General features: G+C 41.0%; 1 protein-coding gene and 1 long non-coding RNA gene across 2 annotated transcripts in view; one reads left to right on the top strand and one right to left on the bottom strand.

Annotated features, from left to right (window-relative positions):
- The window catches only part of HTR2C (5-hydroxytryptamine receptor 2C), a 95,589-nt gene that overhangs the window by 8,536 nt on the left and 61,377 nt on the right, over window positions 1-25,676 (top strand). The gene's annotated exons all lie outside the window — the stretch shown is intronic.
- On the bottom strand, window positions 14,939-17,432 carry LOC130158780 (uncharacterized). The gene is made up of 2 exons (XR_008825490.1): window positions 17,288-17,432; window positions 14,939-15,157 (listed from the first exon to the last, which is right to left on the bottom strand). It is a non-coding gene; the product is annotated as an uncharacterized LOC130158780 (long non-coding RNA).

Here is a 25,676-nt window from a genome sequence, read left to right as displayed (position 1 = left end):
AATTGAAAGGTACTTTACCTAAAGTGTTTTCATCAGCCAAACCTCTGCTGGGTTCATACACAGAATTGCTTAGTGTTCATCTGTCTCATTTCTTTACTGTCGAAGGTGATTCTCAGGGGACTAAAGCTCTGAAACAAGCGGCTTCAGGCTATTCATCTGGAAAACAAACCACTTAGACCTTTTAAAGAAAATAATTTAGTAATCAGTGCAAGAGACCTGTGTCTAAGCCAACCCATTTGGAAAAATTGCCAGTGTAGTAATTACAAACGTTTTATCACAATAATACTGATGATGCCTTTCCATTATTGCCAGCATTTCTTCTTCCCTGTGACTACTGGACTGAGCTGGTTTTGCCTCCTCTTCCATGATTCTGCATTAGAAATGTGTTGTAATTTGAGATTGACAGTGCAGAGCTGGCCATTGAGCAGAGACATCTTTCTGAGTGTTTTCCTGCAGACCGATGTAACTATTGCTAAGTTAATAATAAAGCTAAAACCGTTGCACTGTGCTGCTGGCAGGGCAGCTAACGTTGCCTTCCCAGCTCTGTACAACCTCCCTGTGGAGCAGGGAAAGACCCAGCTCTCTGCTCTCTTGTACGAAGGGGCCACATAAGCGTGTGTTTGTCTGTACCCACTTGCCTGCCAGCCAGGTTGTGGGTGCCTCTGGGAACACACCAGTGCTGATGGGATGGCACTGGTCTCCTGCCCTGCCCTCCAGGTGTGTGGGTTCTAGGTAATCTCACCCAAACACAGAAGCTTCTCACTTTCATAAAATATCAGTGGATCAGTGTTTCTGTGCATTCTGCTAAATAGAGATGTATAGTGACTCTTAGAACTTTATCTAATCTCAAACTCCAGGCATTTACAGTTTTTCCTCATTCTGTTTGCAAGTGAGAAAATACTTATTTGTGTTTTTGAACACACATGGAACAGTGCAGTTCTGGACCTTCCAACCATCAGTGTCCCATGGTGCTGGGTATTGCACAAACCCAAACGATACTGCTTTCTGTTTTGAAAGGTTTACTACTGGCAAACGCAGAATTTGGGGTGAAATACTGCATGAAAGCAAAGTGGAAGGGTTAGGCTGGCTCATAGCTGCAATGTTAATCTCAAGGGTTTTCAGCTTTGCTTTTGTTTTGATGATCAGTTGTTTATAATATTTTGAAAGCCTAAGTATTAGGGTAAGGATTGAGCTCCTGTAGCTGTGCTGGTGAGATGCTCACTGCTATCCTGCAACAGTTACGTGTTGTTCAGGGCAAACTTCTGCTCTCCTGACTTGGTTGCTGAGGACTGCTGTGTGGGAAAAGAGACCGGCAGATCTTCCCTCAAAGCTGGGAGTAGGGGGACATGAACACTGGTTCCCTTGTTTTAAACTTGGGGACTCTCAAGGTACCACTTTTTCCTGTAGTTCACAGTGAGGCAGTCCAAGCCCAGCGCACATATCAGATCTAATGATTTGCCATCTTGTTTTCAAGTGGTAAAGGCTTCTGAGAATTTAAATTAAAAACATGGAAAAATATGATAAGGAGCAGAAGTGAAGTGCCTTGAGGAGCTGTGCTGTTGCTTGTAAGCACAGAAGCCTTTCTGGTGCCTTTCACAGGCTGGATTACATTGCTGGCAGGTATTTTTCAGCATTGTTTTTTGAGCAATATTAGTGAGGAGGAAGCAGAATGAAAATAATTTTAAATTGATGAGCCCTAAAGCTTAATCTAGAAGATTTTCACTAGCTTCATAAAAGCTCCTATAGACTTAATCTAAAAAATTATAGCAAAGATGGTTTATCTCCCTTTCATAGTCTTGTCTTTAAGCCTTTTGATTTTCAATGCACTACCCTTGTCCCTTAAAATCTAGAAAACTGTTTTGAAGTTTACAATCTACAAAACTGGTAGGTACCAATCTTAGGGGAAGTTTTGAGCAATGCTGTGACAGGTAGCAAGGAGACAAGAGGTCTGCACAGAAGGGCAGGACCCCAGGGGGGTCTCACTGGTGATGGGGGACTTGTGAAGCCTCAGACTGCAGCAGCACCTCCTCTGATGCAGGTTTTTTTTGATGGGATGTTTTTTGCCCCAGCTCTTTGCCTCGTTACTAGTTCTGTCAATGGGTCCTTGACTCTGTAGAGATTTGGGGAGCAGCAGTTCCAAGTGCCCAGAGTTTATTTTAAGAGAGACTTCTCAAGAACAGGTAGGACAAGAATCAGTGATGGGTGGGCTGGCATTGGCAGCAAAGGAAACCTGTGAGTGTTTCAAAAGGCAGACTCTTACCTTGTTGTTTGAGAAATTTCTAGTATTCGGACAAGTCTATCAAAGAACAAACTTTAAAAAGACGTTTATTCCAGAAATGGCATTAAAGAGGATGCAGAGGCTGTTCTGCAAGTTCTGCTCAAGGAAAACATTTTGTTTTCCTCTCCTGGCAGGGGTGGGATTATTTTGTTATAATTTGCCTAAAAATTAATGAGAAAATAACTTTCTAGTGGAGAAACAAAAAAACCCTTAACAGCACCAACCCATTATTGCTTGTAGAATTTGATAGTGGAGATTTGTAATTTTGGAGAGGGTAACTATTTCCAGAAAAAAATCCGTGGTTGCTGTCTAGCATTAAAACCACTGTGAAAGAACCACACAGGTTGTTTCTCGGGGAGCATTTCTCCCTGTGATGGCTGCAGTAGAATTGCTTTGTGCTTCTTTCAGGAGGGAAAAAGCCCCGCTAATATACTAGTGTGCTCCATGCGATCACCTGAAGGATTTACCAGCTGCCCTGCTGATAACCCAGGTTAGGATGTCCTGATGTCAGTGTTCAGAGACCAAGAGGAGGCAAAGCAACCTCCAGCTGGATTTTATACAGAGCTATTTGTCTCTGAAAGTGCCAGCAGATTTAAATTGCTGCGGTGGTTGTCAACAAGTTCCTCCTGCATGTTCTGTAATGATTAAGGTCCTTGGAGGTTTTGGATCGCTTATGTTTCTCAGTGTAGCTACAGATTGTGAACATAAGGGTTGCATCAAGTATATTAAATAATGAAAGGCAGAGGTTCCTTTCCTTCTGTGTACTTTGGGTAGAAAAATTCCTGCTGACTCCACGTTTCTTGCTACTGAAAAAGATAACTTGGTCAGGTAGCTAAATGTTAACTTGAAGCTTGCCAGCTTTTTCACTTGACGTACAATTGCTCTTAGAAACAGCTGCTGCCTTGCTGCTACCAGTGCCAGAGAGTGTTTTGTTTGATGACTTAATCAACATGTTATTCTATCAGGAACCATTTGTGGATTCAAATACAGATGTAGGGTGATGATTTGGGAAAAAAAAAAAAAAAAAAAGTAGTTCATTTCCTTGATTTCAAAACATCCCTGTCATAAAATCACCCATGTCCTATTCCTGGTTTGCTCTGAAGCCAAGCCTAAGCAGGTTGTGCACCTAGTCTGAACTATGCAGGGCAGTGATTTTGCTCTAATTATTTGCAGCAAATTTTCCTCCTTAGTTCTATCCTACAAAAGAAATAATGAAATAATAAAAAAAAAATACAGTCTTGGACTTTTCTAAAGCAACTGCAGCTGAAGGAATATCTGTATGGAAATTGGTTGGGGAAACTCCTTGCAGCATCACAATTTTGGAAGTATATGGAGCAGGAACAAACACCTGTGAACAATGGGTCCAGTCTTTGTGCTTCAGCGAAGCGATGCTGCAGTTTTAGCTGGTATGTGAGTTGTTCATTAAACCCAAGGAGAAACAATGGACGTTTGGAGATTTCTTTTCCAGGCAACAATATGGATTAGTGCAAGGAAAAACTCAGGAAAACATAATATTTATTGCTGCTCTGTCTACACAACCCATTTCTGATGCTTGTGAGACTGATCTGAGGTTCTTTCTCTGTTCCCATCCTAATCTCAGGCTGCACATATCATTAACTCCTGATTAGTTGCTTCAGTTAATACGTTATTATTTTATATATTCATATATATACACATATAATATATAACATCTATAATTTATACACATAAAATTGTACAATACACTTAATATTCTTGACCTTTAATTTTGGAAAGCATGTGGGTTAGATTACATGTTACATTTTCTTTTGACAGGCATTGCATTATATGAAGTTTCCTGTGTTGTGGCAATGGTGTAGGAAACTAGTGTTTCTAGGGAACTTTTCAGAGTTTATGGACTGCAGAATAGCTGTTGCTTGTCCACTGTGAAAGTGGATGAACTAAATATGTACCAGTGCTTTTTTTGGTACCAACAGTAGTGCCTGGAAGTGGGTTACTGAGTTTCAGGTTTGTTTTGCACCCTTCCTGTGTTCCAGCTCCTTACTGATAGAAACGCTAAGTCAGTCAGAGCATTGAGAGTGTTCAGATTACTAATGCACTCAGATGTACAGAGCATTACTTCTTTGAAAAGAGAGAAAAGGATGAGTCTTTCCCCTGCATTACAAAGACCATTGCTTTTTATGCTGAGCAGAGGTTTGCTTGTTTGGTTGGTTTTTTTCCCCTGGAAATACATTTAATTGAAGGACTTTACTTTTGCGTTGAATTAAAAGCTGCCTCTAACTTATAGGTATTTTGATTTTATTTTATATTTTGATAATATTGCAAGATATGAGATATGATGACTTTCAGAAGAGACATTTTCATCCAAATTTGGCTTCTGCTGTTCTTGATTCTAGCTGGTATTAGACACTTCAATAGGTCCAACATATTAATTTTTGGGGAGCAATGTGAAAAGGTACAGTTAATATTCTTGACCTTTGATTTGGGAAAGCATGTGCTACGTTTTCTTTTGGCAGGCATTGCAAATTTTTCCTTTTGCAAAAATTCAGGTGCAACAAAGTGAAGATCAGCATTTGACATGACCTTTCATTTCCTGGATTTGTTTCTAATCTTGTTCTCTCAGGTTTTGTATTACTGGAATTCCATTGTCCTTTGTGGTACCAAACCCGGGGCTGTTGTGTTTATCTTGAAGACCTTGATAGCAAGCTTGCTTTGCATGTCTTAGAAGAGTTAACAGTTCTTTTTGGAATCCTGACCTGTATGTACAGTTTAAAGTACTAATTTAGCTGCTAGACTGCCCCAAAACTTCAGCATTAATTCAGGAGATAATAATCAGTAATCCTGGCTTTTGCAAACTTTCCTAAGTTTACAGAATTAGACAGTGTTCTCTTGCAAGAAAATGTCTTGATCTTATTAACAAGGAAAACAAGAAGCTTAAAGCTGGCACAAACTCAATTTGGTTTTTGTTTTAATTCCCAAGGTCTCATCATAGCCTGCTTCCTCAATTTGCAAGCAAGGACATGAAGTGCAACTCGTTCACAACAGCAGAAGATTTGCCCCAGCCTCTGCTGGGGAAACCAGTTGGCCTTAGATGGTTGTGTTTCTTCTCTTTCTTTCTCCCTAGTATCTTCCTGGCCAGGAGTACCCAATTACATCCTAAATGGCTTCTTTCTTTTTATTGACTAGCTGTTCTTCTGAACAAGGGTCAGTGCTGACCTGCTTTCTCTGCTGAATATGCTTGCATATTCTTATAGCTCTTTGAGACAAGCTATTACAAAAAAGAAAGAAAGAAATCCTAATTTATCCGGCTTGTGGATAAGCAGGATTTAAAATGCTTCAATTTGCTTCATAACTCCCTGTAAGGAGCAGGAGGGGGCACCTACCTATTTTCTTAAGCTTAGCAACTCTAATATATCCTACGTGAACAGGGATGTAAGTGTTGTTCCTAACATCTACTTTCCTCTGCTTGCTTTAACACTTCCTGGGGAGGTTAATCAGTAATTTTAACTGCAATGTGTGATTATCACCTGCAGTCATCTAGTAAGGATTGCATAAGGATGTGTTTTAAGCTAAAGCAAGGGTATGCACACTGTACCTTGAGAGATGTTGCTTTCAGCTTGCTTCTTAGCAGACCTTTCCAGAGGCTTTTCCTGGTTTATTCTTAGCTTCTCCTGACACCCACAAATGACTGCAGAAAGATGGGTTATCTCTGTTGCATAATGACTGTCAGCAAGCAGGACTCCTTCACTTCTTCAGGCCAACAACAGCAGGAAAACAGCTGACCCTCATGAGTTTTACTCCAAGTGATAACGCTGACTCACCGTGCTCTGTAACCTTGTGGGGGATTTTTCTATAAAAGCAGTGATGTATCAAGAGTAGAGGTAGATGGCATCAGAAAAAATAGCTGCAGCTGCTGTAAGTTGTTTGTGTGTACTTGGCAATCTGCTCTTATCCTCAGTGAAACACCGTATCACCCTAGTGTTTCCAGCATATGCACTGCTACCCTGAACAGGTATGAAATAAATCCCCACTGTATTAAAGGAGAAGTGTGACCACACAGTAAGACTGTTAGGTGCTTAGGGAGATGACTGCTGCAACCTGTTACTAAAAACACTGATTTTGTAACTGGTACTTTGTACAGGCTAGAGCACATTCTCCCTGTCTGACTTCTTTCTGTGTTTGGGAGAATCTATTTTACATTGAGTGTCATCAGAGTTCATGCTTTGCCATTTCCACATGGTGGGAGGAGACGTTAGGAGATCCTACATCATTCCAAAGCAGCTGGTAGATACATAAGGCATGACATTAGAGAGCAGCTTGCTGTTATCATGGGAAAATACTAAGGGCTCTATCTTCAGACCTTGTAAAATGTCCTTAGTTTGGCATTGTGAAAATAGGAGGTGATATCTCTGGTGGTACTCACAGTTACTTGGGCTTTGTGTTGCCACCCAGCAGGAAAGTGTTGAGGGGACCGAGCCAGCTCATGCATGTCTTCACTGTGGCCTGTGGAGTGGCTCATAGGGACAGTCACAAACGAGATCTGGCTGAAAACCTGCAGCTGAAGTTGCAGCTACTTGCGTAACTGTCCATCACCCACCACCATTCCTTGGCTCTATAGCAGGGCACTGACTTTTTCTTATAAAAATCTATGTTGCTATTGTTGTATTTTAGTAAGAAGTGAAAAAGGACAGATAACTCCCTGTGACATTTGCCATGAGAAGGACACCTGTGCTGGCAGTGACGAGTGCTCAGTAATTAAGGCTATGTTTAATATCATGCCTGGTGACCTTTTATAAGAAGAGAGCTGAGCGTGCTAATGCCCAGGGTAGTCTGGTGAAGGATATGTGCTTTTTTTTATTCAGCTTCCCAATAGTAGGATAATAAAAGCAATAATCCTTTTAGTATTCTGCTTCTATTATCCCTATCTGTGTTTTCCAAGGTCACTAAAGCAGTAAGAAATGGGGAAGATAAGCTTCCAAGGAGTTGAACTGTAGAGCAGTGAAAAACATCACACTCAGCAGTCTGGCTTGTTCTCCTGCTTCTAGCTCGTAGTTAGGGGGTCGAGCCATGTGGAGAACAGACTGAGCCGTTTCCTAAGGCACTGGTCACAGCAGATTTCCGATATAGCGTGAGCTTCATCTTCGTGGTCTCCAAGTATCATTTGGTACATTCAGACTGAGAATTGGACTTTTTGCTCTCACCAGGAGACCAAACTGTTTGGCCTGAGGGAAAGAGGGTAATTATTTTTATAGTTGAGGGCTCTGATTTGGTTTAGGTTTGATGAGTTTGTTTAGTTTCTTTAAAACGGAAGCAAAACCCACCTCACTCACCCCCCAAAATCTGTCATCTGCTGCATGGACTGATTTCTCTCAGTAGAATTTTTAGCATAATAGGTTGGCTGCAGTAGCAAAAAAAAAAAAAAAAATAAAATAAATTATGTAAATGTCTCAAGTGTGCTTCTGTTCTCAGCTGTGGTGAACTCTACCCCTAAGCAGCAGACATGCATTTTCCCTTGACTTCATTAGACTCTGTATACAAGAACCAAATCTGGCTGTTTGCCTATTAAAGCAGCGTAATATTGAGTTGCCCGTCTCTTGTGAGCTCTTGGCATTAGTGTGTCTGTGCTGGGTCAGTCCAAAAGTCTGTCCAGCCCAGCAGCCTTGTTTCCAACAATGACCAGTAAAAGCTGCCTAGGGAGGAGCACTGGGCCAAGGGCAAGCGCACGGTCCTCACCCTCGTAGTGTCCCAGGCTCCACCAACTTCTGCTTAGGGACTTCCTAACCTAGATCTGGTATTATCCTGTTTAATAGCCTGAAATGGACTTTTTTTCCTCCTCTTATTATTCTAATTGCTTCGCAACTCATCTAAAATTTAGCATTCATGACACACTGTGGCAATGACTCTTATAGTTTCAACAGGGAATTTTTTTAAGAAGTATTGGAGGATTTCTTTAGGTTATTGGAGGATTTCTTTATTTTGCCACCATGTCACTGGCATTGGCTTCTCCTAGCTTTTCACAGGAAAATATAAAACCTTAGAGATGAACAGTTTAGTGAATTTCCAAGAGAAGGAAATGTATTATTTGGGTAGTCAGTAGTGCACTGCTGTCATGAACTTAGTAGTTCACATACCATGTAACTTGTGGCGGTTTTAATTATGAATGATGTAACCTTTGCCTATATAGATGTCTTTTTGAGTGCACCTCTTACCTCTAATTTACTAGTATTCTATGCCATTGAGCAGTAAATTTTATTCTCCTGCATCTTTGTTTAGGCCTTGATTTGTTCTTTCTTTGATACTGCTTTAAGTCAAAGAAGCAAGTTTTGTCCTCGAATACTAAATATTTATTTACTATAGATGTTTTAGTTAATTAAAAGATGTAGCCAGGCCCCAACAGCTCAGGGTCTATTTTGGTTGCCAAAGCCTTGAGCTGTCTTTACAGCAGAGCTCTTGTCCATACTGAAGTTCTGGTTCTGTTCCTTATGCTGTTCACGTGGAGCTCTGGATGACTCCCCGTGGTGGACAAGGTGTGTATGAGGATGGCATTATAATGTACATGTTGTGTATGTACACAGGTGATGGAGAAACAAAGACCAATGGTAATAGGTTATAAGCAGCAGGATCAAACAGTACTTTCTCATGCCAGAAGAAACCTTGCAATCTAATCAAAATTCTTGCATCACGTAAACTATAAAATTTAATCCCTTGTGATTCCAACTTGGGAACTTTTTTGTTTTATGTGCTGGCCATGTACCTGTTATCTCTACAGCATTACTGTCAGTGTTAAAGGTTAGTTTTATTGCATACTGTGGCATGGTAATGATTTTGTTTTGTGTACCATACTGCAAATATCCAAGCCAAATTGTTGACAGTTCTAACGTGGTTTGGAGCAAATGCATTTCCTGAGGTATGATGGTTCCACCTTATCCTTTAGTTAATATATAATTTTTTCTGCCTTTGGCAGAGACGCTTAGGCTTGTATCTCTTAGTTGGTGCTTTTAATTTGAATTCAGTTATAAGCATTGAGGAAACTGTCTCAGACATTACAATTGCTTTAAATTCACAACAGAAATGGTCCATGAGCCATCACATGGTTTTCAGACATTCACGCTGCTGAAATTCAAGCATCTAGCTTAGGCTGTGAAGGGCAGCTTTAGAGAATATCTTTCCACGTTGGCTGCATAGGACAGCAATGATATTCAAGGCACATTGAAGTTGCATAAGATCAGTTAAGCTCTTCTGCTCAACCAGCTGCTGAGCATCTAACTGCTCTTGAAAGGAGTGGTCCTGCTCAGGTTTCCCACCCTGCCTTCACTTGGGGCTGGATGTTTCCAGCACTTCTCACGCGTTACTTCTTCCCTTCACTGAACCCATTATTGAATTAACTCAACACACTAATTAAACAGTGAACATCCCAGCTGGTGGGGGGAAAAGGGAAAAAAGAAAACAAGCCGGGCTGGTGAACTGATAGAGCTTACTTCCAAGTGATGAATAGCCAGCCCAAAACATGCTCAAAGTCATGCTTTCCCTCAGGTATCTGATGGAACAGCACTGAAGCATGAAAACTCTGTTAAATACATTCCCGACTATCTTAATTTTATCATCTGTCTCTATTTTCTGCCTTTCTGTTACTGCTTCTAGTCTGGCAAGCAGAGTGGTTATGGAAGAGTTCCAGCTGAAGGTTGTGCTTTGCTCTCGTGGCTGAGCAAAAAGCTTGAAAATGTCAAATGTGTGCAGTCCAGGCTTTCTGTAGTGAGAAACCAGGGATGAACCTAGCTGGGGTACATAGTTTGCTCTGCTGCTTCTCTTGAATTTTATTTCCAGGATAGGTCTTGATTTATTTACTTGTAAATCGAATACAAGTGTGTTTACCAGCGTTGTATGGACATTGTGTGGCTCAAAGGTTGTCTGGGAGTCCATGGATAATTGAGTTGCTTCATAAGCACTTTTAGTGAAGGAGTCTTGCTAAATTAGCTGCCAGTCTTTCTGTAGATTTTTTCCTGTGAAGATATACCAAGATGCTGGTGTCTTAAGGATGCTTTAAAATACAGTCTGTTGAATTAGTTCCCTTAAAGAAAGAATATGTCTAAATTATAGTCCCATTTCTCTCTGTATCTGACACAAGCTGGTTCCTAAGGCTTCAAAGCCAAAAGAAACTCAGACTATGGTGTTCTCCATTTTGCTCTTTCTTCTCCTCCCATTTTGGCAGCTTGTACAACTCCTGCCACTGGTCAGGTGTGTAACTGCAAAGTTGGCAGCGTTAGCCAAAGGACACCTTCAAGCCTGTCTTAAAGCAAGACCTGCTGAGGATCTTGTGGAAAAGCTTCTTCAACGTGACTCTCCACCTCGCTGTGCAGCTCACCAGTGCTGCCTTGGGTCAAGCCGACCCATGGTCCTGAGGCTGGTGGAAAAGCATCAGAATTTCATTGAGATAGAGATGTGCTGACTGGTCGTGTTGATTTACAGCAATGACTTACTGCTTGGTGAACTTCTGGGTGCAATCTGAATCTCAGGGAAGGCTGCTTGCTCTGTGACAGTTGCTTGCTTTTGTTTGTGATTGAAACAGAGTGGCCTTTTGTATCAGTGTTTGGCAGTAGGTGAAGCAATTGTACTATTTTGGCTGCCCTCTGACAGCTTTTCACCAGGGTGCTGGGACTTGAGACAAGCATGAATCAATTGGTTTCTGAGAACTGGCTCTCTGCCACTCTGCCTGGAAATGGGACAAAAATAATGTCTTTGCTCCGTTCTCTTCCACTTTGCTGCAATGCCCCAAAATCCTCAGGCTAGTAAAACTGTCCACAAAACCAAAAAAACCAGCAGTGTGTTTCTGTTGTGAATAGTGATGGGATTTATGGTGACTGAAAAGACCCAAAGTACTCGGTTTTGCTTGGTGAACTGAAGTAGAGAAATACGGATTAAAGAGTCAAGTGCTAATCTGCAAAGAGCAAGTGGTATGATTTTGTTTTGGGGGAAATCAGGCTCAGGTATGAGTGATGCACAGCAGGAGAGGCTGGAGACTCCTGAACTAATGGCGTGAGCTGCTCCCTCTGGAGCCAAGCAGCTTTGCTCCCCAATTGCACACCGTACTTGCTTGTTCTGTGCAGAGCTACCTCAGATTTAGGAAACCTGTAAGGGTGGAAGGGGGTTGCTTCAAGGAAATGATATCAGAAGATGTTATTGTAGTTATTTAGGTTGCCTTCCCATACGTGGAAGATTGGAAAATGTAAGGGCAGGTGATAAATGCAACAGGGAGTCATCTGGGGAAATGCTCAGTTGTGGTTTTAAGGCTGGGAGCACACCTGTGAAGAGCGGATGTTCCATATTATTTGTTACAGGGAAAGGTAATTTTCTTTAAGTAATACAAACACACTTTAAAAAAAGCAATGTTTTGGGGTTATCTAATCTATATTAGGTTCTAATATAGATGATTAGATCTAATGAAGGAACAGTGTACAACAAGCAGTGGAGCTGGCCCCTTCCTGGAGCTGGTGTGACCACGGGGCGCAGTGTCCCACCTGCCAGGCTCTGACACCAATGCTGTTCTTTGATACCTGCACCATTGCCTGCGGCGAATGAGGAGACGGGACGCAGCTTGATGCAAGCAAATGTCAATTTAATGTACAGAAGCACGAGTTTATATACACTTTCAGAAGCCGCGAGTTTTAAACAGATTGGTTCTTGAAGCTAAGCATTGCATCCTAGGCAATCCCCGATTGGTGGTTAACTACCATCAATTAACAGCAAGGTGTTACCTTTCCTTGGCGCCATCCTTGGCGCCATCCGTCTCCCACTCCCCTGTGCTCTGTAAACATGTCTCATCATGTTAATTGTTGTCTAGACAAGCTCGAGCACATTCCCCTCAGCTAACTGATTGCCATGCATGGTCCTAGTTTCCAGCCCGCTCCTGCAATTGCCACCTCTGGAGCTAACCTCTGGCAGCTGAAGGTCTACGCGTCTTTCAGCACCTTAACTTTTGTCTCATTTGTTGGCAAGATTAGTATGTTCGTATGTCATGGTATATTTGAAGATACAAAAGCAGGCTGGTTTCAGTGTTGTCTCTGCAATGTTAAAATGCTTCAGTGTGATTTTGCAGGGTCTGTTATACTCAATAACACAATTTGCTTTTTTCATTCTTGTTTAATTCATTTTGAGTTAAAAGGATATATCTAGAATAAGCATGTTCTTGCCAATTTAAGATCACTTTTTAATAATGTATTTGGACCTTGAACAGAGATTAAAATTTGGTATATTAGTTACTTTTAGGCAGCTTAACATTTTTAATAAAGAGAAAAATCCATCTTATGTAACTAAGCCTGTAATTCTAAATGAAACTGATTTAGCTGATCTGATAAATAATTAGTAAAATTGGAAATTAGATAAATTCTGATTCATTAGCATCTGATTTTAGTATGTGATTGCAAGGAAATATGAATGGGAAGAGGATGCTGGAAGCGTATCTGTTGGTAAAGTCATAATTAGAGAGAACAAAAGTAATTTAGTCAAGATTTAAGACTGCCTTGACTCACAACAGTACTCAATTTCTTCCAAAATGAAACATAGAACAGTGCTAAAGACTTCTCTGTCGTTATAAAATTGGAGTGAAAGTGTGGGCCATCAAAACTGCTGTCAGGACCATGAACACATTGAATAAATGTAGACGAATCAGTAAGATGCATCAAGTAAGAAATAATGAATTTATCTAATTGTTTTCTGGAGTTTCATTTGGGGTTTATGGGATTGTGGAGTAGAACTGGTGGGAGTGGGATGAGGCAAATGAAGTGAAACACAGCAAAAGCTGAAGGAAAAGCTTATCCCACCCACTGCAGAGAAGACACCTCAAAACTCAGCATTAATTTGTCTTAGTTCAATATATCTAGTACAACGCATGCTGTAGTTATGTAGCTGTTTGATATGAACTGTTGTTAGATGGTACTAACACTTCTTCCATATGCAGGATTTTCTTCAGCTTGTTTGTGGACAGCTGGTGGTCTGTGAAGAATTGGCTGTTGATGTGGCTTCTGTTCTGCATTTCTAATCCTAAAAATACATGAAATACTTTCTTCATCTTACTCTCCCATACAGCACAATTGCTCAAAACTAACCATGCATCTGTGAAGCGTAGGAATGACAGGATCCAAGAGACAATGTGCCTGGTAGGGGTCGGTGTGTGCTAGGGAAATGTCTGGGATCTCATATGAAGCACCAGAAGGAGTCCAGCTGCTTTAAAGATTTTTAAAGCATTCTGGATCCACAAAAGACTGTTACTCTGTGCAAACCAGCCTCTCTGCTGGTTTGAAAATGCTATTTTTTGGGTGCCTGTTTCCCAGTCATCGCTGTGCCTTAGATAGCAGCGAAGTACGTTACTCTCATCTGTTTGAAAACTTCTTTCTTGCTCCTGGTGGTGGGGTAGGTCCCAAAGTATTAAGCATGGGTCCTCCTTACCCTCTCTGTGCCCCAAAAAGGGTTTGCCTGGATGGTGGTTATTCTGTTCTCTGACACGCGTTTCAGTGAGCAACCAAAGCTTGGGTGCATGTGGAAGAACAGAGCTTTAGGTGCCAAAACAGACTTGCTGGGATGATTGCAGTAGATGGCAGGAGCCTCTGAGCCCAATCTGGAGGTGAGGCATTGGAGGATGACAGGCTGAGAACTCAGTAAAGCATCCTGAAAGTCCTTGAGAAAATGGGTCAGAAATACCATTGACTTAAGATCTGTGAGAAGCTGCTTTTAGCTCTTGCTCATGGTGTTTACATTAAGTCACAGATGGCTGAATTTTTTATCCTCTGCTTTGTATCTAGTATGCAATGTGTAGTTTCCTCAGTCTGTAGTGAGGCAGTGCACTATCATTGCAGTGATTCATTACCTTACTATCATGCTGCACACAATTTATCAACCCCAAACCAACTTTTAGAAAATGCCTGGTATGTTTACAGTATGGGAAAAATACTCAATAATGGAACTAGCTCTGTGGATAATTAGAGGCTGGGGTCAGGGGTACAGATAATATATTATTTAAATGGCCTGCTCTATAAATATGTTGATAAAATTCAGAAGTACTGGAAAGTAAGTTAGCAAAGAATAAAGGTCCAACAGTTCTAGTGGCCCCCACGTAGCCCCTAAATCTGTGTGAACAAATTATGAGCAGAATTAGCCCATTTAGCTATACAATCTCTCCATTGTGTACCTGCTTTCGTTTGCAGTAAATGTGAACATAAAACTTCAGTGTTATGTATGCAGCTCCAAGCCTTGGATCTATAGTATGTTTGGTGATGCATAACATACATTGATGCAGAGGCCAAACTTTAGGCTCATTCTTGGACTTTTTACTTCTTGAAAAGGCAACCAAATGGGTGAACTGCAAAACTGTGCTCAAGGTACACAGTTCTGATTTCAAAAAGCGAAGTCCCAGAAGGACACTCGGCTTTCTCCTGATACCTACTGACTATTTTCAGCTCCCCAGTGTAGAACTGGAAAGGTTTGGAAAGACCCAGACTGAACATTCCTCAAGGGCATTTTTCTTTTATGGGTCCTTTTAAGAGTAACTAAATAAAATATAATACGATAATATACTTTTAATAGCCCTCCAACAGAAATCTTTTTTTTTCCTTTCTTGTAAGGTAGGTGGGTTTTATAATTTATTTCAACACACTGAAGAAGAAACATTCACGAAGTTTCCGAAGTAAGTGTTGTGGTTTGTAATTGGCAAACTAACCACCCAGACTAAGGTTTATTCCCAATAGTGCTTTGACGTGGGAGTAACATTTAGTTCAACTTCAAGCTGCTCTGCCAAGTTCAGTTCTATAGGTGTGCAAAAAACCCCCAGAAGATTCTTAAGTCTTCCTCAGCTGGAAGTCTGAGACAATGTGAGTTTTCATTTTTCTGCCCTGCCTGCTTCCATCCTACCTGAAAACCAAGACAGAGATAAAAAAAGTACACTTTAAAATTTCAGAACAATGCCAGCTTGGATTTATGTTTAGTACAAGGGTAAAAGGGTTGAACACTTTCTAACAAGGATTGTCATTCTCTAGTATACAACACTACCGCTGACTCGCTTCATATAAAAAGAACATAATTCATTTTATTTTGTAGGTACCAGGAAATGCTCAGAAAAGTGACCTTACTGGATCTGATTGTCTGCTAGTGACAAGTTGGTCCCTGGCTAAGTGTTCTTGAGGGTGATCTTTCTGTAAGACAGGAAAATCTCAATTATTACTTTCTGCAGGAGTGAAACAAGCTGCCATCTTGAGCAGCTTGGGAGTCATGGACTGCGCTGAACTGAGCTCAGCTACAGGCACGCATCCTGCGCACGGCTCCGGCCCTAGGGGCATACCAGCTACTAGCTATATTCTTCTGCTCTAGGGACTATTAAGTTAAGAAACATTTCCCTTTGTACAAAAACTGTGCAGGTGATATATGTGAAAATGACACGTGGATTGCTACATAGTTGGGCTTTAATATTTTCTCTTTTCCAGGGAAAGTGTCAATTACAGGTAGACAGAGACCCAATGCACCTTGGGCACTAACGTCTGCAATCCCAGCGCTACCACAGAATCAGGCTTGCAGGAAGGCAGCTCAAAATCAATGCAAGTTAAATGAACTTTTGAAAAGTTCTGAGGACTCTTAGTTGAACCACAACTAACAGCAGCACATTGAAAAAAATTATCAGGTAATTATTAGAGAACAATAACATTGTTAGGCTGACTGGGCTATACACCAAGGGGCTGTCAATCACAGTTGTTATGAAAAGCAGAGCATTTTGAGGCTGTCAATCATACCTGTTTGTAAAAGCCGAAGGACTTCAGGAATTGTTATGCCTGTATTTACCAAATGCAGAAATAACAAAAGCACCTGAGTCTTATGCAGTCTGACATTACAGTTTACGTAGAAGTTCTTGTGTAAGTTTATGTCTTTATTCAACAAAAAATATCATATGACACTGGGAACTTGGAGAGATTTTTTAGCTAGCTCCTTTATAACACTGATTTTTTTAGAGGCTGCTGAAGTGTGTCAAATCTGGTAATGAAAAGGTAAATTTTGTTATATTCCTTTGCTGTGAAGCAAAAATGTTGGGAGTTAGTATCCAAATAGCTGGTGCTGTAGCCCTTCAGTTTCCTGGGGAGTTTCACACATTTCTGCTTATCTGAAACACTGCAGCAAATACCAGCTGGAGAATTTAAAAGAACTCAGGAAATCTTTAACATGGAAGTGCTCACCCATCATACTATGACAAATGGTGCCCACAACACCAAAAAACTCCCATAGAACCTTGTTTCTGTTTACTTTTAAAAGAAGCATTGAACACATGTACTTGTCTAATTTAAACCAAAAATAGTAATTGTCTGCAGGGTTGGGTTTTTTTGTTTGTTTGTTTTTGTTGGTGTGTGGGTTTTTAAAAATCAAACTCCCAAGCTTTTTTGAGAAAATAACTTTCTGGTGATATTTTTCTGCATTTGAAAAAAGGGATTTTCCTGTACTCTGCATCACCCCACTGTGTCTGGGTGGCCTGGATTTGTAAATCACTGCATTTTATAACTGAGACCAAGTGGAAGCGTGTGTCTATGCATTCGGTGTTTGCAATGCTGTTTGAAAACCTGTTTGTTGCTGAATAAATCACAGATTTCTATTTCTCTGAAAGGTTTCCATTGAGGAATCAGTACCATTCAGTTTTATCCCAGAAGACCAGGTGCTTTCAGGAAGCAGGTTTCTTGCTGCTCCAAGCCCTGCAGGAGCTGAGCATGAGTAACCTTGACATTTAAGCCCTACCTAGGCATGAATTTGTACATTAATTTTTTCAGATATTGGGAACTTAACTTTACAGATAAAACATCAGGAGCATGTTCCCTGCGTACTGATACTTCCCGTCCTTGTCAGCAGTTATTGCAGTGATGACCCCATTGTCCTGTTGTGTTGGGCACTTTATTTAAGCACGGAGGGACTGAAGGCAGAGAAAGGGGAGAAGTCCCTGCTCCAAACAATTCCTGTCCTGACCATACAAAATAGATTTAGAAAGAAAAGGGAATGGGGTTAACCTACCCTAAAATCATCCAGTGAGCCAATGGCAGACCCAGAAGTAGAAGCTACATCTCTTTGATGTTCAGAGTAGTTTCTTACGTGGACACGGACCACACCACCTTCCCTGGTGGTGTGCCCATGTACCACAGCAAGAAGTATCATCTCACCAAAGCACTAGCTCCACTTGCCCAACTGGTAGTTAACTCAGTGAATTTTTAAAGCAAATGTTAATAATTAAACTCAAGTGGTTAATGATTTTCTAGAGAAAAGATCAAATTATACTCTTCAAACATAGAGTTAGAATTTTGTCTAATTAGAAGAAATATGTTTTTCCTATGAAGGGCAGTTGCTGAAGTGACAGTTTGGAGGCTGTTGTGACAGCGTTTGCAGAGATGGGTGCCAGCCAAAGAACAGAGCTTTTTTAGTATCTCTAGTAGTGGAGTAGTTTCTTCTGAAGGCATAATTATGTTGCATTCTTTGCACAGTTCATTAGGAAAAGAAAAACAAAGAACTTGTATTCCATGTGGTTGATGTTCACACATTTTTATCTTAGCATGATAGAAGTTGTTAGATCCAGAGAGTAACATGGTGTCTCTCTCTTTCACTGCTAGCCTAATAACATAACTAGTGCTAGGTGGAAAAACAGCTTTTCTTCCCACAACTGTTATTCAGGAGTCCGTTCTTTTTTTCCTCTGTGAAATCTCAGAAAGTATAAAAATGTCAAAAAGCCCATGTAAACTAAAAATCTCAACAAGAAAGAAGTTTGGATTAGTTTGAGTAATTTTGATGTCTTGAAATCTTTGGTTTCTATATAATTTTTAATATTACTTGTTTTGCTGCTCCTTTCTTAAATATAAAAAATGAAAAAGTAATTTCAAACTTCAGGATTATTTTTGTTTTCAAACTGTAAAAATGAAATTTACTCAACATTTTTGCCCAGTACTTACTGTTGAGAAATGCATCAAAACTGTTTCCCCGCAAACTTGACACATTTTTTTGGCAAGAAAAAAAAGTTTTGTGGAACTATTCCCAACCAACTCCAGTAATAAATATTCTCTTCATTACATCTTACCATTTGCAAGTAAAACAAGTAAATAGGATTCCTATGGAGCCAGAATTTATCGGAGGTGTCAAGATAAAGCAGATTCATTTTCTTCAAGCATACGTAAGGCAGTCTTTATGGCACAAGAGCATATGAGAGAATAAACAATCTTTACTAGTCATTAAACAGACATAGCAGAACTGAACCATCTCATTCTTCCAGAAGCTAGCAATTACTTTTTCACACCTCTGGTTTAGTCCCTTTACACAAAGGAGAAAACCTAATAAATACATCACAATGCCTACAACCTACCTGATGCCAATACAGCCCATTGAAGCGGTTATAAATGCCTTAACTTCCATTTCTGTTTAGCAACACCCTGAACTGCTCTGATATGGTGGGGAATTCACTCCATATCCTGGGACATCCAAGCCTCAGTGCGGAGACCGTTGAGCAGTGATGACTGATCTCCTCGGATGGAGAGAAAGGGGTTTTTGAATGTCAGAAGGAGTAAGGGTCTACAGTAATGGCTTGTGTACTTGCTAGCCTTAGTTTCCCCTATTTTGAAGAAACCCAAATTCTGCAGGTAAGAAGGCACAGAAAACTGAAGTGAAACATAGCTACTAAGTAACTACTACTAAAATGAATCAAAAACGTGCGTAGTATACTTACAGAAGTGCCCTTTACCTGCAGTTTCCTAGCTTGTTTCTCTGTAATGAAGCTGTTATGGGTTGGTTATATTAGGACTGATCTTTCAGATGTGGGTGTCTCCTCTGTGGCAGTGGAAGGACTGGGGTGGGCACAGACTTGGAGGTCTGTGATGCTGCTCTGCAGAGCGAGATCCTGGAGCGGTGCTGGCACTTGCATAACACAAAGCCAGGGCCAGAGGGCCCGGAGGACAGATTCATGCAAGAGTTGCTGATTTACTGACTTGTTTTATGAAAGCTTGTGTACCTTTGACATATACTGCAGTGATTTTATGGGGTAATTTGGAAAAAAAAACCTTCCTGCAATGCTGTGTTGTTTATTCACAGTTGCAGGAGCCTTTTCCTGCTGCAGAACTCTCCAAAACCAAGGATAATCCCCAAGATTTGTAGAGAAACATCACTTGGGGCTAGTTGGTTGGGGATACTTCTTTAACCTTTTCAGACAATTTGCAGCATCCTCCTTGCAGCTGAGGGAACTCTTGCAGCATGTAGGAACATTCAATAGAGATGTTCCTTTCTTACATGTATTTTCTGTCTGTAACTCTAAGCTATGAGCTGTGAAGATAAATCATAGCAGCTGTGCCACATTTGTTTTGGAAAGAACCTACTGGTACCCCAGGATACATCTGTCACTGGGAAAAAGAAGGGTGGAAGATACTGTTTTCAGCCACGTAAGAAGATGGTGCTCAGCTCTGAATTCTGCCCAAACATTGTTCTGGGTAGGAAGGTCCTTTCCCATATAACAGGGATTTGAGGCATGGATTGTGATAAGGGAAATGCCCCAAACCCAGGAGTTTGGTTTTATTATCTTTCCTTTTCCCTACTCCCCCGGCCCTGGATATTTTTAGAATAATAAATTATGAGTTATTTCTTACTGAAAAATAGATTGAGATAGAAACCATGCATAGATAAGATACATGTTTGTGCATATATATCTATACATACACACATAAAAACTATTACCTGCAAGCCTGAGCTCACAGTAGTAAATGGGGAAGAAATCTTGGTTTTCAATGGCAATTTAATGGCATTCTGGTAGACCCATGCAGGGTCCATTCTTAGAACTCACAAAACAGTGCAGAGCTTGGTAGTCTGTGAAAGATCTCATAAGAACCAAAAAACCCTCCTAAAATAAAGGATACTCTTGGTATGGAGGAATTTCCTGGTGGTTTGTTGTTATCACTGTATCAGCTCTGCAAGTGAGGCATGTTGAAGCATGAGGGGATGAGAGGAAGAGGCTTAAGTGCACAGCTGCTGTTGCTTAAAAATCAGGTTAAGTTCGTAAACATCAGCACACCAGGCACACCTGGGTGTATATGGCTTTGGTTTTGATAGCTCTGTGTGAAGTACATCAGAGCAAACATTCTTTGTGCCACCTGTATTGATAAGGAGATCTTCTAAATAACATTTATCCAAGCAAGGTAAAAGGATCTTTATAAAAGTCTTTCATGTCCTCGTCTTGTCTAGAAGACTTTTCAGGATTATAACTTTGCCCATGTATTATTTGCGTGCATTTTATATCAAAGAGTCTCTGTTTTCTGTTTTCACAAAAATGAAGGAAAAAAAAATGATGCAATTAGTTGTTCGCATCTGGGGAAAACATGGTCAGGCAGCACAGCCTGTTGGGTTAAAATAGTGCAGTTCTGTCTGCTTATTCTGCCAGCCCCTGGGTGCAGTAAGCTGTTCTTGGTGGGCCTGAAGAACTGAAGATTAGGGTGTGTGGGTTTGCCTCTTTTCTGTGTGCCTGTAATATTTTAATTGTTTTGGGGCGTTTTACTTGAATTTCTTTGGTATTTTACTTGAATTTCTCTTGTGATGCTAGCAACAGAGATTAATTCCCTCTGAAAAATGGTTCCAGTGTGGGGTATTCTCACTAGTAAGGATATGTGTTCAGCTGAGCACTGATGCAACATCTGTAGGGAAAAGGCTCATGAACATCAAAAGCATTGCTGGTATAGGAGGTTTGTTGTGCAAACTGTGTATGTACTAAGTTTGTATGGACTTTGCCTCATGTTGTTTCTGTGTTGCTCTGCAGATATTAAAGAAAAAAAAAGAAAAAAAAAGGTTTCCAGTGCAAATGAGGTCTCTTGGCACCAGAAGCTCTCTCAGGCCAGGACGTCCAAGTGGAATCCTCTGCTTTTGCAGGCTAACTCCCAGCTGGCCAGCTGCAGGTTCTGCTGTGAATGTTCCTTCCTGCCCAAGAGCGATTAGCCACCACCTTACTATATTGAAAACTTGTTTGTTACCTCTGTGAGCGAATGTCCATGGTGTTATAGGAGAAATTTGCCCTGATCTGATTCATCCCAGAGACCGGCTTGCCCCAGCTGTGGCTTAACCAGACTAGATCCCACTTGCATTGGACTGGAAAGGGATAAGGTGCCATGGCTTGCTCACAGCGCGGTGTATGGGAGCGTTGAGGCCTTGTTCTCTGCTGCTCCAAGAACACAGGAGAGTGCCGGTTTGGTTTGGGGAACAAAGGTCTTGTTGAAACCCTGCAAACTTAAATGCTGGCTTTGGGGAATGCAGTGTATTATTCCAGGGACGTCTGCAAGCAATGTTGTGGTGGAAGGATGGTGTCAGATATGAAGCTTGAACCTTTTCCTTAAATTTTAACTGTTCTGGATGTGGAGCTTCTTAAGAATCTCTCGTTGAAGTTTCTGAATGCAAAGTCACTGGCCTTGAGAGAGTTTTAGAGCCATGAGTCAAGTTCCTAAGATCAGAAAATTCAGAAAATAATACACCCTGCTTTTATATACATAGTTTACTTATATTTCGCTTCATGTTTTTGAAGCCTTTGGGAGATGTATTTTTCATATTCTACCTGCAGCCGTGAGACCTACTGTCTCAAGGGGCTTGGATTTAAAAACCCAAGACACAAGATACTTAAAGATTTGCAAGGAAAACCTGTGACAGTTGGCAACACTAGGCTAGTTTCATTTTCCCCAAAGTAATATGAAAGCAGAAATCTGAGTAACTCATACTGCTGTTACCTCTCGTAACTGGACTGTGCTTTTTTCGTCTTAAAAGAAATGAAGTAAAAAATGCATTTGATATTAAATAATAGCAAGTGGGAGCAAGAAGTATTTCAAGATGTTTACCAGAATTATTTATAATGCTGTTTAAAAAAATGACTTTAAGATTAAAATTCCATCTCTGTCCTGTATTTCAGTCATTTCTGTAAAAAAGCTTATCCTGTATTTTTGCTGTTATATGTTAAGATTCAGACCTGTGAGGTACTATCTCTGTCTTTCTCCTGGGAGCAAGCTGCATGGAGTATTTGGCTTTGATGTAAGCTCTTGTTTTTCCTGGGTCTTGTTTTTCTTGTTATGTTTTAACTCTGCATATTATTATAATGAGCAAGTTACTAAAATATCTCTAGTTCTCTAGACCTAAGACCTGTTCTTCCAGCCTTTTCTACCCTGCCCTCCCAATCGCTCTCCTAGCTGTTGTCACTGAAGCCTCACAGCTCTTCTGGAGCTTGGTGAGAAATGACCCTTTCTGTAAGCTGTCAAATGAAGTGGTTTTCTCTCACTTGCCATATAAGTAGCAGAACTTTGTTCTCAGTGGGCTGCAGTGGCATGGTGAGTAGGATCAAGGCGAGAAGTGCAGCACCCTTGTTTCTGAATGAATCAGCTGCTCTGATTCAGAGCTGGGTCTTGTGTCTTAGGGCTTCTGCGTTGCAGCATGGTGCTGATATTTTTGGCAGAATAAAGCCCTTCTACATCCGATTGACTACAATAGTGCTTTTATCTAGAAAGTTCAAAGTATTATGTCTTTCAGTCTTCTAAATTAATTTAATGCTATTGAAGCATCAAATATAAAAATTTTTGCTTGGTACTGTTATGTCTTATGAACCCTCAATGAAGTTAGAATCTCTAGGTTTTGGTGGTTGGGGTTTTTCTGCTTTCCTCCTTAGTTCTGTGCTTGAACAATGTCTGTCCTCCCACACAGCTTTGCGGGGAAGTGAAAGCAGGATTAAGTTCATGCCTCCTTACTTTCAGACCTTTTCTCTCCTGTGCCCGGGGAGACTTGCCTGCAGGTTTTGTGGGGCTCATGTTCCCGCGCTTAGTGAAGTTCCTGTGCCTTAGGTCCATATAAGCCATAGTAGTAATACTTATATACCATCCCTTTGTCCTCAGCAAATGTCAAGTCGTACAGCTTGGCTGGTAATGAAAGAGCTTTAAGATAACGTGCCTTGCTTTCTGTGTGCCATTGGCTCAAATGGGAGCCTCTTTGTGCTCAACCTTTTTTTTTTTTTTCTCTTTTGTGATTGCTAGGGAAACAAACTACTGCAGGAGAATTTCTTGGGTTGCATCAGATGTGCTTAGCTGACTTTCTCTAGTGTTTCAGGGCATTTGGTTTCTAACATTTTGCATCTCAACAACGCGCAGCTGTACATAAACACAGAGACTACAGCTAGGTTCAAAATCCTTGGTGTTGCTCAGGAGCTGTAAACTCATATTTCTGTCCAGTATGTTTAATGACTGCTGGTTGCCTGCTCATTCCTGAGGTTTCTAACAACTTGTATGGTGCTCCCTGCTTTGCTGAATATGTCTGCCTTCCTCCAGTCCTCCTTTCTAGTGCAATATTGCCAATGGGTGTTCCTAGATGTGTGTTTTGGTAGCCTTGACCTGGAATAACACTCAGATACCTGTTTTGTCGGATCTCCTTGCTTTGAAGGTCTTGCAGAGTGTTGTGCAGTAGCACATCATCACCAGCACAGATTTTGCTATCTACTGTCTACTGATGTTCTTCTTGCCCAAAGGGGTTTTCCAGCAGAGAACATTGTCCTGTTTGGTGTCAGTATCTGTACTGAACTCCTTGGTTTTCTGACAGCCAGGACTTGTGGAACAAAGCACTTGAGTAAGAAGTTATTTTTAATGGCACTGAGAAGTCTGTTAATTTTGGAGCAGAACATAGCTGTGTATGGAACATAGGCAGAACCTAGCTCTGCCTAGGACAGTCTCATGGAAACTGTTATGTTGTAACTAGAAACAAGGCTGGTGTCACGCTCCATGCATTAATTTCAATTCAGTACACTTCAGCTGGTCATGTAGCCCTGTGTTAGGGCCTCCTGCATCCTGCCTTCCTCATCTTTACATAAGGATCACATATCAACAGGAGTGAATTAATTTTTACTTTTGGGAGTTACTGAGTTCACTAAAGGGCCTGCAAGCTGAAGGCATGAGTTCAAAACTGTATGCCTCACAGACACTGGCCCAGTGGCTTTTTCCCAAAATCATTAAGGAGATGGTGAGTAGTGGTGGCAGCAGGGGGTTGTGCCGTGGCCCCTAGTCTGAAGGTCACAGTTTCAGCCCCACAGACCGATTCTACTAGCAAGACACTGTGGCTCATGAAAGCATCAACAGGGCGGGATGTGCCCCTGTTGACCTGTGTGGATGAAGCTGATTTCAGCTTCACTGAGTAGTTAGTGTTTTTAATTGCTATTTGTGCTGCTTTACTGTAATAAAACTGGGAATTGAGAAATGTGTTTGCTACCTTCTTTGACCTTTATATGCAAACCTTCCTTGAGGGTCAAATATGTGTGAGAGAAAAATGATGCCAGTGTAATTTAAAATTTATGTGATGACATTTGTTAGCTCATCTGCACATGGAAGTCTATTATTGCCTGTTAATTAATGGAGGTAACATAACTGTTTCATTTTTAGAGTGCTGCCATTTATCAAAATGTGTTTGTAACTGTTACGCTGCCTGGTGTAAAGTTACTTAAAATATTAGATTACCTGGCCTGATGCTGCTTGTTCTTAAATATTCCCATGATCATTTTTTTTTTACTAGCTGGTGATGGGTTTAGAAAATGGAAATATCAGGTGCACTTTTACTGTCACAGAACTCAAGAGGTGTTTGCGTTGTTGCACAAATATACCCAAGCTCCATTTCTGCAGCTGTTCCAAATGCAGGTCTGCTGATATAGGGGACAAGATCTCACTTCAGCTGGGATGTGCAGGAAATGTGGAAAAATAAATGGGAATGATACAGGAATCAGGGCTTTGGGCTTCTGCTTCTTGGCTTTCCTGTTTCCTAATAGGCCAACAGGGCAGAATAATTAATTAATCCAGACTGCAGGGAAGTTGTATGTATTTGGTACAATGTGTCCACTTACTGAAATCCCAAACTACCATTGATGGAGTAGGAGAGTCTGTGTGGTGCAGCACATGCTGTGCAAAACCAAAGCAGACTCCCAAACACAGCCTGGCTGTGGTTGTCTCATGCTCATGCCCACATTGATCAGCAAATTAATTAATGGGCCATTTGCCCAAAGAGGTGTCTCTGCTGCTGACTCCCCAAACTTAATGTCTGTCCATGCAGCGCTTGCCATGTGCTGTAGTTGTACTTACAAACAAAAGTAATTTCTGCCTCAAACTGTTAGTTTGTTTAAACTTCTGGCAAGAGAGACACTCTTGACTCAGAGACTTCAGATATCAGAAAAGATATTGTGCCTATTGTCTTCAAACATACTTTTTCTCCTTGTGAGACTAACTGTAGTGGAATGAAGCTGGGTTAATTAGCATTGATAATATACAGCTGTGGGCTGGCTTCAGGGGCAGCGGGTTGGCCGATGTAGATAAGGCGCAGCTGTGGCTGGTTCTGTTAAGTGGTTGGGCAGCCAAGGAAGGGAGGGGAGGAAGAATCAGAGAGG

Source organism: Falco biarmicus, chromosome 14, assembly GCF_023638135.1.
Source record: "Falco biarmicus isolate bFalBia1 chromosome 14, bFalBia1.pri, whole genome shotgun sequence".
In the NCBI taxonomy this organism is placed as follows: domain Eukaryota; kingdom Metazoa; phylum Chordata; class Aves; order Falconiformes; family Falconidae; genus Falco; species Falco biarmicus.
The sequence above is the reverse complement of the archived record's forward strand: the minus strand, read 5'-3'. Positions and strand labels throughout refer to the sequence as shown.